General features: G+C 39.3%; 1 protein-coding gene across 1 annotated transcript in view; it reads left to right on the top strand.

Annotated features, from left to right (window-relative positions):
• Window positions 1-8,376: 8,376 nt before the first annotated feature.
• Window positions 8,377-10,520, top strand: part of tbl1xr1a (TBL1X/Y related 1a) — a 34,228-nt gene continuing 32,084 nt past the window's right edge. Inside the window, exon 1 of the mRNA XM_079350051.1 lies at window positions 8,377-8,726. The gene's annotated coding sequence lies outside the window, so the exon portion shown is untranslated. The remainder of the gene's footprint in view (window positions 8,727-10,520) is intronic.

Raw genomic sequence — 10,520 nt, 5'->3', positions numbered from 1 at the left:
AGTCTGTGAAAAATTCCTGACACCACACAAGGAATCCAAAAGAAAAAGCTAATGATTGTTAAACCTCCCAAAAAGTCTAATTGTACAGTCCAGATGATGGAGAGATGTTGTTTAATTCCGCTGATATCATGCCATAAAAAGATAATGACAAGTAGCAGAGAGTTGTCGTCATTTTTCAGCCCAGAGTGTTGCCCTTTAGGTGACATATGTGGGTTATTGTTCCTGCCATATTGATTCAGTTTTTTTGCACTGTATGCTGCCTGAATTAAAAACCTGTCTACATTATTTACTCAGGAATAAGACGTAGTGTAAGCTTTGTTTTATGCTCAAAATGACTATATATATTTTATAGATTTGTAAAACAAAAAAATCAAGTTTGTATTGATATGGCATATAATACATTTTAAATTTGCAGCCTTTGCATTCTGTGTCATTTTTGATTGGTTCAAAAACTCTGATGTCACATCACGTTTACAAGGAGCAGGGCTGATAAACTCGCATATGACCTCTCAACACAAGCACTATTTCATAATCACACTCAGTACAGGCGTGTGGACAATCACCTGCAAAGATAGCCAGAGTCAGGTGGAGCTAGGTGCTGCTAACATTAGCCACACTCTGCAAACCAATCTATCATTGTTTACCTGGAAAGTAATAAACATTGTGCAGTGCCAATGATTTCAGCAGGCTCAGTTTTTTTTACTGAATAACTTCATTAACTGTTTACAAAAAGCTATGAAATAGACATGCAATATGTTTTAAGAGAATGGTAACCCATGTTTAATAAAGTCTGCCCAATTTAGACAGGTTTTTTTTTTTATCTTTAGCCTATTGACATGTCTGAAATTAAGTTTCCATTTAATGGAAAGGTAAATAAGTTGCCACAAACATCCCGAATGCAAACAAAAATAAACTTAACAAGGAGGTGTTTAGGTTTGTACGAACTTAAAATGACTGGGTGAAGCATCTCAATTTAGCCAGTTAGCATGATAAACTCACTCATCAGCACTAACATAGAACAGCTGAGACAAAAATGCTGTTTAGTGGTCTCAAAAGTGATGAATGTATCGAATTGTGTTGGTTTTGCTTCTGGTGGAAACCAAAGTTTTTTTTTAAAAATAGTTTGTTTTATTGTATATTTGCAATGTCATGTAGTCTTAGTGTTGTGATTAAAACGTGAATGTTTAAATTGTATTGCCACATTGTAAAATGCGGACCCTATAGGAGGAAGAGCTTTTCGCTATGTTGAAGCTTATGGGGAGCCTTAAATAAAGCTATCACAACATGAACTCTACATCTTGAGCTGTGGACAAACAGATGTACACTAGCATCCCTTAGCGTTTGTGTTAGCATAACTTACCAATTATCACAGAACATTGGTTTATACATTCATTCACAACTATTTTCAACACATCTCCAGGCTTTCACTACCTCCATCCCAACTATGTGGAGTTATTGATGTTTGAGTTGCAGTAAAAAACAACTTCTCATTTCTCGCAGCTAAATCAGCAGACCTGACACTGAGTTGGTTTTATAACTAGGTTTTGTTTGCCCGCTGTGGGATTTGCTCTGGGATTGTTATTGGTGTTTACCTCTTCCTCCCTCTTAGCTCACTCCTCCGTCTCTTCATCTCCATTTCACTCAGGAGAGTCCTTAACAGTCTGCGATGGATTTCCAAGTTGTAAATGTTAATGTGTACCAAGGTGAGCAGAGATCGATAAGGATATTAAACCGACTAGCTTCTCTTTGTCTTATCAGTCTGATGAGGCTAAGCACGCCATGACACTTCCTATGCTCACACACCCCCACAGACATACACACACAAGACAAATGTAATTTCTTTCAGAGCTTTTTCTCTTCCTTGCTTCTTCCACATACACACAAACAATATTTTTTACTCTTTTTCTACTCCACCTTGCTAAATAATTTAATCTCCTAAAAGAAACATCCAGGCTTCAGTCTCCACCATAGAAAGAAAATTATAGCTCTGTTGGTAGAGAACAGCCTTCCTGTAAGGTCTTATGAAGACATATTATAGAGTCGTGCTTTGTTGAGACCTTGTCATTGTCAGAGCACTAAATATGCCAGAGGTGAAGTGAAGGATTACACGCCCTTTGAAGTTGATATAGTACAACACTGGCTTGGATTTAGGTCGAGGCTATTATTGTTAGATGTGCAATGACTGAGAAAAGTGGCAGAGAAAACGTGTGCGTGTGTTCGGGTGTGTATGTAGTGTAGGGGTTCATAGGAAGAAATGGACTGCAGATTTGCCTTCTTCACGAGCCGTTGTATCCAAAGAGTGGGTTACAGGCAAACATCTGCACAAACCCTTGTATGACATGGAAAAATGTCAACTCTAGCAGCTATGCAAATGTGAAAGTGTATCACCTAAGCTTACAAATACACTAATCTGTGTTTTCTTTCCAACAGGAGCAAATTACACTGAATCTCTCATAAGCCGTTTTCACATATGCACTCCTTACAATTTCATGCAAACATCAGGTCTTTCTGAGTTGGTTGTCCTAACACGAGGAAGTCTCTGGAGGAAAGATGTGACTCATTAAGAACAAATCAGAAGTGGCAAACAAAGCAACAGACTCCGCTCTACGAATGTGCAAAGAGAAGGTTTGCCTTTGTATAAATGCTATTGCTGTTGTTTGACACTTTCACAGTATCAACAAATGAGCTGAGAAGAACCAAAGAACATGAAGCAGTTTCATTACTGATGCAAAACTTAGAGATTTTCACCAGTTGCTTGCATACAGCATTCATGGTATCAGCAACAGAGTGGTAAGAAACATGCTCAGGCTACATAGCAGCGACATTGCATGCATGATAATTGCACCCTTTGCTCACCAGCTCTTTTTTAATTTTTTTTAAAGATTTTACTTTTGGCCTTTTGGCCTTTATTATAGAGATAGGAAGGTGGATAGAGGTGGAAATCAGGGAGGGAGCAGGGAGAGACATGTGGGAGGGGAGCCACAGGTCGGACGCGAACCCAGGCCGCCAGCGCGAGGACCACTTCCTCGCGACATGGGACGCGCGCGCTGCCACCAGCGCCCCGCTCACCAGCTCTTTGATACAAATGTTATCACCCACATTTTAACCTGTTGCATTCACACATTGGCTCACCCTGACTTCATGCAGAAATTAAACTGGGGGGCAAGAAGGAAAAAGTCTGGGTACGGTCCAAGCGAAAAAGTTGTAGGCCTGGCAGTTGAAAATCATCATGACAATTTGTTAAAGGTAACATATTAAACTTCTTTCTCAGAGCTCCCCTAAACATGTCTGTAAAGTGTCTTTTTCTAAATTCTGATGCTGTATTCAATTCTGCCTGTAAACCCCTCTATTTCAGCCCTGCTCAGAACAGGCTGTTTCTGTGTCTGTAGCTTTAAATGTTAATGAGCTGTGTCTGTCGACGCCCCTCTCTGGAAGGGCTTGGGTGGCATTGTTCTTCTAGCTCCATGTCCTATGGTTTACAGTGAGAAGGCAGAACAAACACCTAGCTGTGGGAGTGGCACATACCTGGGGGAGGGTTTACTTCGCTTTGTGATGTCATAAAGGTAAAATCTCCAAACGGTCTCATTGAGCAAACATTTTCTGAAAAGTGGAGCAGGCTAAAGACAGAGAGGATGGATTTTCTCCTCATTGGAGGGTTTGCAGACAGACTAGGAACACTTATGAATATTTGAGAAACATGGTATAGTGTATTTTGTAACATTTGACCTCTAACCTGAGGCGAGCTGCAGACACACAATCTTCTGCTCTTTTTTAGAAGGCCTCACACATGTCATATTGTCAGTTTATCTTATTAGGTAAATCCTGTAATACAATGAGTCTACATATGTTATTAATGTTTAATTATTCACAAAAAAAGAAAATATTATATCAGAAGATTTTTCATGTCTGTTATATGAACAATTACATAAATGCATTTGAGTAATTCTCAGTTTTTGGATGAAGGCTTTACTATCTGAATATAATATATATATAATATAATAACACTTTTCATCAATATAAAAAAATATTCTCTCCTGTTGTATACAAAGGCAGTAGACTATAATGTAAAGAGTACTTGAATTTCCCTCGGGATCAATAAAGTATCTATCTATCTATCTATCTATCTAGACTATAATGTAAAGAGTACTGTCCTTTTTTTCTTCGAGCCATTTTACTTCTCTTCGTCATGTAAACGCAAAAATGATACAGATTTACACAGCAAAAAAGAAAATCTTCAGACCCCTCCTGTTCCACTCCAGGTAAACGTGTGAAAGGAACAGACTGTCTTACTGCTGCATGTCTTCACTTACTGTAGCTGTCATCTTAATACCTCCTGGCTAAATCAGATGTCACAAGTCCTGTGTTGCGTGTTCTTTGGAACGAACGACTTAAAGATTAAAGGCCACAGTGGCATGCCTTTGTAAATGGTTGTGCTGTATATCTTTCACTCATCACTTCCAGACGCAGATGCATCAATGTGCAAACAAAACAGAAAAGCTGAGAGCAGTACAAAATGAATACATTTACCTTGACGCTGGTATGGTTTGTGGTTTTATCTCTTGTTATTTCATATAATCAAGTTTTACAAAGTTTCATCCATGATGTTTTTAAAAAATGTATGGTTTTTTTTTCAAAGGCTTTACTATCATTTTAGATCAAAAAACCGTCAGTACAAGTGGTGCTACATATCTTCATAATGAGGTAAACGGTACGGATCATTAGAGGTATAAGTGTATTCAAGGCCTCTGTATTATCTTTAACCTAAAAGTTATATTATGCAAAATACACCATGTTTTTCTGACACTAATATTTCTAGTCGGAAAACCCTCCAATTAAGAGAAAAGTCCATCCTCTCTGTTTCTTTGTCCTATCCACTTTTCAGAAAATGTGTGCTCAAACAGGCCGTTTGGAAATGTTCCCTACATGACATCACAAAGGGCAGTGACACTCCCCCAGCTGGGTGGCACTACCACAGCTAGGTGTTTGTTCTGCCTTCCATCGTTAGGAACAGAGCATAGAGCTAGAAAGCTTGTGCCACCCAAGCCCTTCCAGAGAGGGGCGTGGTCAGACACAGCTTATTTACATTTAAAGCTACAGACACAGAAACAGCCTGTTCTGAGCAGGGCTGGAATAGAGTGGTTTATAGGCATGATCAAATACAGGATCAATGTGGATATAGAATGAGACACTTATTTAAACTGGTTGAAAAGGAGAATAATATGTGACCATAATATATTCTGTAACTGAAACTTTCCTATGTGGTGAATGTAAATGGTTTAATGGACCATTACTTACCATTGACTAAGCTTTAGAGGCAAAATGATTAGGATTAGTGTCGCTGTAACCACACCATTCAAACTCCTCATCAACCATGCTTCTTTTTCCACACATTTCTTATAAACTGCTCTCACACCCTGCACAATGTGTGTACAACAAACCCACTATACCAAAAGCTTCACGCTCATTGCCATCCATACACGACGAGTTAAGAGGAAACAGGAAAAGAACAGGTTATAGAAGAGTAAACAGACACCTGCATTGACATTGACAAGAGTTGTACAATCTTAAAACACATTTTTGAAAAAAAAAAAGAAAAAAACTTCCTGTAACTAATGTCTGACGCTGTTGTCAAGAGTGTGTCTATGTCCCCTAAGTAACAACATGTTATGTGGATTACAGAACAGCCAGCCCTGATGCGTGTAGGGGGAATGTAGGCCTGAGGGAAGTTAGGGCCTAATTCTGATGGGGGGAGGGACACAGGGATGACCCCCTGTTGTCAGAAATCTTTAAGAAGCAATAAATCATGGAATTAGACTTTTTTTATCATGGGATACATTGTATTAATTAAAACCCTTACTTATATGCTTTACAAAAAGTAAACTATGGATTAGTGGTGCAGAGGTTTTTTTGATTGATTTTTAGAGTGAGCAGAGAAAAAAAAATTCGAACGCTGCATTGAGATTTCCCCGACAGTGGTCTTGCTTCCCCCTGAGGTGGTTCACTTGACAATTTGCCTCACTGGAATTGAGTCTACATCACTCTCTTCTCTTTTCACTTATTCACAAACACATCACAGTCACTTACCACTGCTTGGATAGCAGCATACCCTCCCTAAACAAAACAAGACGAAAGCAGTCCGAAAGACGTTTCAATAAAAACAAAACAAAACAAAACACTAAGTTAAACGATTGCCACACTCAAAACAGAGGGAACCCTCATGCACCACAAACCTCCCCAGGCATGTGAAAATACAGGCGGAGGAAATGCACAGACTGCCCCTGTATAAAAGTCATTACCCATCCTCCACTCTCCTATTACAGCCACGCTAAAGCTCTAAACTCTACCCCAAGGCTCTCTGTCCACGTGTTTCTGCAGGTCTCTGCTGGAGCCCATCTTTGTTGTGTGTGTGATGAGTGCAGCTTGCAGTTTCTGCCAACCTGCATGAATAGGGTACTCATTTATTTTTCATTGTTTATGTCTGCACAATAAACATGCATTTGGTTGATTCGCACTAGTAATGCTTCCTGTACACATCTTTTAATGCAATGAAAGGCATCCCCATCAAGCGTACGGCTTTCCATGCAATACTTTGATAAGTATAGTTTGAAAATGTCACTTTAAAAAAACATAGTTAAAAAGGTCAAATATTGCACTGCAATTGCAATGTAACTGCACTGGATTGAATGAACTGAACAACAATGGTATTCTGCTGAAAACTGTTCAATGTTCTGCCTGATTGGTGCACTTTTCATCTGGCTGGGTGGAGGACAGTGGTTGTTGGCAGCTTGTATTGATGTGAGAAGCTTTTTGTCCCAATTGGGAGGCAATCAAACCTACACATGGACGTCTGTGGCTCGATCGTTTCTCAACAGGAGGGTTGGGGGTTCGATCCCTAGCTCCTGCAGCCAAATGTCCAATGTCCTTGTGCAAGACGCTTTACCCCATATTGGAGGTGTATGAATGGAATAGTTTTTACTGATGGATATTTTATACATCTCTGCCATCAGTGTATGAATGTGTATGCTTTAATCTGTTGAGAAAATTATTCTCTGAGCAACAGTGGGAATGTCTTTGTTACAGTGTTGTGCATGAGACTGTGTGCATTTGCTTTATTGATACATCATGTTTAGTTCATTGAGGTTCAGAGGAAGAAAGTCAAACTTGCTTTGCTACAGTTTCCTTTTTGTAAATCGAGAAAATAAAGACAATCAAGCCTTTAAAAATAACTTCACGGTGAACCATCTCTATCTGAGTGGAATAGAGAACAGATCAACAATCCAAGCCTACTTATGAATCCTTTTCAGATTGCTGTTTCAAGCTGTGATGTGAAGTCTTGCCTTCAATATGAATATGAGGCATAATGGGAGACAAAGTGATTGTCCCACTGTACTGTCTGACACTAATAAAACGTTGTGGAATCGATTTCAATGTACAGAGATATAAAGACAGCTGAGTGGTGCTGCTGCTGAAACTCAATCTGAAAGACGCTATTATAAAACTGATTGTAATCTAGCTTGATGTCTTTTGTAGCAAGTTTCCTCATAAAAAACATTTCTGAGCGGTACAATAGGCAACTACAGTGTAGCCCAGGGCGGTGGCAGAGCCACACATATTGTGGGGGGAGGGGGGCAGTGTAAATTGTGCACACGCATGAATACATACATTTTATTTTATTTTAAGATCCACAAATCAGATTCTGATCCTCATTATTTATTGATTAGTAACTGATCTGAAAACATGTTATTTTTGTGTATTTTTTCTTTTTAAAATGTAACACAGTAATGTGAAAAAATATAAATCTTCCTCACTTATTGTCTAAGAAAAATGTTTGGCAAAGTCATTTTAACGTACTAGGAAGATGAAATGTGATAAATACAAAAACCTAATAATCAAGCATAGGCATTACCGCCTGGGTAGAGGCAACATTGCTTCAATTCTTACTGGATTTCGCCTAATAAGCAGTTTCACTTCTGTAAAATGGCTGTGAAACATTTCCAGATTTTGGTGGGGGAGGGGTGAAGCATTTCATTGTTATTGTTCAGTCGCCTACTAGCCATTTTAATGTACAAAAAAAATAATAGGTCAAAAACACAAAAAATAAACAACATTGCATGATTTTGTTAGTAACATTGAAAATAAAATATATAACAAAAAAGACAAATACTCACTCTCCTTTCAAATTAAAAAAAATTAGCATGACAACACCCACGGTACAAATAAATAATGCTTTAATATATACATAAAAAAGTACACAATTTCTTTAACTTGATATGTGTACAATAACCCCAGCCCGACAACAACATCCTTTTCTACACTGCGACACCGATTTTGATGTTTATGTGACTGGAGTGTGCTTCCTGCAGCGAGCAGCTCAGGCCTACCTCATTTTCGCCTGGCGGGTCAGCTGCTCTGTGTTTCAGTCTGAAGCCGCTGGCTGCTACTGAACCGTTTGGCTCTTTTCTCTACTAGCGAGCAAGCCTACAATCCTAGACCCAACTGTCCATCCAGCTCATTTTTAAAGGGGATTTATCATCATATGTGCCCGTGTATCCACAACACATCGTCATTGGGGATCCCAAGCACCGGATGGCCGGGTCTGAGGGCCGTTATAACGCTTTTTTCGAGGTTTAATTAGAGATAGAAAACAACGGTGGTGGAGGAGGAGGAGATTCCATATTAGGAGCACAGAGGAGAAGGCACCCCCCTTGTGTGATTTGGAGCTTTCGGTGAGTGTTTTTCCTCTTTTTACGCCATTATCGCCGTTATAGATTATTCCCGCGGGTAGAGTGACCACACGTGCTGGTGTGTACTTGGTCTGGAGGGGTTATTACGCTGTTATGTCCGTTTATTTGTGTATTTTCTGTCTTGTGTGGGGGATGGGCAGCGTCAGCGCGTGAGTAGGCGCGCGCACACCGTGCGTGTGTCGGTAGGGCAGCTCTCGTGGTTGGTTTGTGTTTGTGAGCGCGCGCGCCCTTCCTTCCTGCTAGCTTTTGAATTACAACACTTTTGTAGTTTTAAATCTGAACCGTGCAACAATCATACATTACATTTATTTCAGGTTTTTCCTGTGTAGACTGAACAATACATTGGTTTTATTTAACTTTACCTTACTTTTACTTTATTTAAGTTGTTCTACAAGCTTCTTTTTAATTTAAATATTAGGATAAATCTTTCACATCTTACTTATTTCTCGCTTTGGTAGACTTTCAAACAGTTTGATACATAACAGTTAGAATGATATAGTTTTGCTGAAAAAGAAACCCCAGCAAAAAAAACCCTAACAAACAAAAAAAACATTTTTTTGGGACAATTAAAGCACTTACATACTTTATGAACCTGGTTGAGTTCATGTGTCTTAATGGCACAAAGTTATATTCTCACAGCTGGTGTTTGTGTAAAGAGCAGATTCTTTTTTTTATTCCCAAGTGTATAGTCCAATATTATATAATATTGTAATACCTCTGTGTCAATCTTATTCAAAGCTTACTAGAGTGCTCTGCAGCTGGTTACTCTAAAGCCATAGGCCATGTGTGTGTGTGTGTGGGGGGGGGGGGCACACACACACACACACACACCCGAGAGGGCCACTTGCCAACCTTGTGGCGCTCAGCTCAATGACACAATGTACCAGTCCCAGATAAGGGAAATACTCTGAATCTGGTTGGCCAAAATCAGGGTTCACCGGCAAATTAGGTTACAGTATTATTATGTCTGATTAAGATTATTATTATTATTTTTAAATCACACTCACAATCTTCTACCAGTCTTTACCCACACAGCTGCCCACCTGTTGTTGTTGATATATTAGCACTCATGTTGAAAGTAGGTTATGTTTATAATAATGTATCAGAAGGTGTCTAAGTGAGGTGGATGTGCTGGATCCATTATATAATATATTGGTCAGCTGTACATGTTTTTACAACCTATACAATGCTCTTTGTTTTTGATTGTGCATTGGCAGCAGTTTCCTCCAAAAAATGCCACTTTAGCATTTTGGCTGTTTGTCTTTGTGATGATTTGGTCATCATTTGGATGCCTGAAAACAGAAGCTCATAAAAAACCGGTCCCATAAGTATGTAAACGGGTATAACAATGTTCTTACTGAAAACGAAGCCCTCATGCATGTGCACATGTTGGGCCATTCACATGTTGGCTCTTGGCACATGTGCAGTAAGGTTCTAATCAATAGCCATGCTTGTAGGTGGACTACAATAACAATGGTGGAGTTCTGAGTTCTCTATGTGAATATTTGCGACTGGCAGACCTCCTGTAGATATTTTCTTTAAGTATCGTCACTTAGAGTAATCTCCCCACCTCGTCCTCCATCCACACAAACGTTTATGTATTGTTGAAAAACGGGGATGTGTGCGTGCAGCTGTTCTTTCATTAGAAACTCACACCACCAACTTCTGGCCTGGCCCGGTTTCCTTTCCCCATCTTGGATAAATTCCTGCATTTTGTGAAGCCTTTTTGTTTTTCTGTTTTGTTTGGAGTGTTTGACGAAAATTACAAATCTTCAC

The sequence above is a fragment of the Symphodus melops genome (assembly GCF_947650265.1).
Source record: "Symphodus melops genome assembly, chromosome: 8".
Taxonomy (NCBI): domain Eukaryota; kingdom Metazoa; phylum Chordata; class Actinopteri; order Labriformes; family Labridae; genus Symphodus; species Symphodus melops.
Note: the sequence above shows the minus strand (reverse complement) of the source record. Positions and strands in the feature narration are given on the sequence as shown.